A 2,886-nucleotide genomic window follows, 5' to 3' on the forward strand; every position below is an offset into this window, starting at 1 on the left:
TGCAGGACCCTGCAAGAGAGGTTAGAGCTGTGAAGCAGGGCAGCATCCCACATCCCACATCCCACCTGAGGGCAGCTCTCTGTTCTCAGCCTGACATTGCAACAGCTGGCTCAGTCCCAAATGGAAATAACTGCTGTGCTCCACTCCAAGGGTCATTACTGACCCATAAGAGCCACAGCTCGTGGTTTACTGACGCAACCCGTTTCCGGTCGTTGACACGACCCGAGCTGCAAGAGAGGGAGGCCACAGCTCAGAAACCCAACCTGAGACCAGCAGGGTCCTTCCCCAGCAGCAGGCAGGGAATGGCTTTCCTTAAGCAGTGGAGAACAGGGTTACAGATTCACAAACACCAGCATGAGGAGGCCACCCAGTCCCTTGCAGCCTATTATCATGGGAGGGTGGAAATTTCAAGCTGTGCCTCCTTGTCCCACAACGTGAAGGGTTGTTTTTGCAATGTTAAACACTGCTTTCCCAGAACTCTCCTTGAGGAAGTGAGGATGAGAAAGGGAAGGGAAGCACAAGGCACTTGGGAAGGTCAGCACGCAAGGATGGTACACCTGCCTCCCCCTGCTCTTGGGAAGCATCCACCACCCCTCCAAGTCGTTTGCGTCTCCATGGCAGTGGTGTTTCCTGAGGAAGCACTGCTGCCCCTAAAGGAGCAGGCTGTGATTTCCCACTCTCAGTGAGCTCCCCCACAGTGGGGCAGCCCTGGCACGAGCAGAGCTCCCTACCCATGCTGCAGGACATGGGGCAGCCCCAACTGAACAGCCCTCCCGCCCTCTTCCCACAGCAATCCCCCCTCTTCCCACAGCGATGGGGCCAGCCTGGGTCACAACAGCACCATCAGCCCCACTGCATCCTCCACTGGTGGGTTCATTCCCGAGAGCCCGTGCTCCAAAGCCTGGCAGCACTGAAAGCTGCTGCAGAGAGAAGGAAAGACACATTCAAGGCCAGGTTGGACAGGGCTTGGAGCAACTCGGTCTAGTGGAAGGTGTCCCTGCCCGTGGCAGGGGGTTGGAACTGAATGAGCTTTAAGGTCTCTTCCAACACAAACCAGCCTGGGATTATGCCCTGGGAGATGCTCAACGGCACATTTTCCAGCCCCAGTCTGGATGGTATCAGCTCCTTGGATCCAGCCAGTACCCAGCAACCTCAGGAGGGAGTTGAGGGTGCTACAGCAAGAGGAGAGGGGAAGTTTTGCCCGACCTCCACTCCTGGACTGTGACTGGTAAATGCACATCAGAAGCAGCGTGTGTATTGCTGGGAGCAATTTAGCTGTAGCCAGAGCAAACTAAAATCCATGTAGGTCTGCGGACTAAGTAACAAGCATCCATCCACCCAGCCTGCCCCACACCCTGAGCCCTGCATAAGTGCTCTCCTGGCTTGCCACACACCTTGCCATCCCCAACCCAAAACACAGATGAGTTCTCAGAAGAAAAAAAACCACCTTTTTGCCACTGAATGCGTAGAAGTCATACTCCTGCCACAGCAAGGGAGATCAGGTCCTGAGGATCCTTCTCTGGGCAGAAGAAAAGCCCAAGAGATAATCTTTTGCAGCCCAGAAAAGCACATCAGACACCCCCCAGGCAGCAAGTGGGGCAGAAAGAGCAAAGGGGACTTTGTGAGGGTGGCTGTGCTGGACTTCACCTTAATTACCTTCAAGCTCAGCACAAAGCACCATGTCTCCAGCACTGGGTCTGCCCCAAGGCCCCATGACAGGTCCCCCAACCTCACACACTCACACACCACACAGGGCAGGATCCCACATCCCTCCAAAGAAGCCCCCCTGGAGCAGAAACCTTACCTATGCACTCACTTCAAGGAATCCAGAGCAAATCAAGGGAATCACACTTTTCCTTCCTTTCAGATGATGGGAGAGAGCTCCTGCTCCCACGTCTGCCCTGGCCGTCCACCCTACCGCACCCTCAAATACAAACTGCCACCCCCCAGTCTCACAGCTGCCACCTGGGCTGGGACAGAAAATGTCAAGCAGCTCTTGGGCAGCACAAACACTGCACAAAGTCAGAAAGCTTCGTTACTGCCAACAATTTTTTTTCCAAGCTTTTTAAGTGTTCTGAGAAATACCATCCTGGACCTTTCACTCACTGGAGGGTCAGAGAAGGAAGAAATTCAGTTACAACAGGGCTACTCTTACAAGGTGTGAGGGCAAAAGTGGTCTTCCAGGCTCTGGGAATCCACACAAATGATTGTGGTTTTCAACTCCAAAGGGAAAACTGGTTTTGGTAAGTACTGCCTGGATCAACTGCAAGATACCTGTGACTATGGGCAGCTCAGGTAGGGTTCCCATCCAACCCCTGTCTGTGTCCAAGACCGCTTTTGGCTGCAGAGGACTGTGCAGAGCCATTCAAGACAACCTCAGAGATACCTTGCAGGAGGACACCCCACGATGCACTTGCCTATTTCCACAGTGGCAGGTTGGGTTGTCCCCTCCAAGACACTCTCCTGCCTGACCTCAGCACAAAATGCTGTGAGGTAAGACTTGACTTTCCCAGCAAGAGACACAAAGATCCGGGGGAAGGGAGAGATGACCAGCACCAGTTTCTGGAAGAACAACCCAGTTCCTCTCCCCCCACTGGAAATACCTGGCTCCTGACTGCAGCAGGAGGTAGAGTCTCCTACACACATGGGACTGGATTCACCCCAGGTATCCCCAGGGAGGCCAGCGAGGAAGGAGACCCTCCTGCCTGCCCACAGGCAGGACGGTGGAAGCCACACAAGTCCTTACTGCCATGCCAGCATCACCAGACCCCACCAAGCACAGCACCAGGATGGATAACAGCAGGGCCAGGCTGGACCGGAGCTCTTCTGCCAGTGGATTTAGATGAGGACAGGCTGAGGATGGCAGGGATCACAGCCACAGCATCC

Source organism: Pezoporus wallicus, unplaced genomic scaffold (assembly GCF_028554395.1).
Source record: "Pezoporus wallicus isolate ANWC-B61680 ecotype Strahan unplaced genomic scaffold, APGP_CSIRO_Pwel_v1 contig_4012, whole genome shotgun sequence".
Classification (NCBI taxonomy): domain Eukaryota; kingdom Metazoa; phylum Chordata; class Aves; order Psittaciformes; family Psittacidae; genus Pezoporus; species Pezoporus wallicus.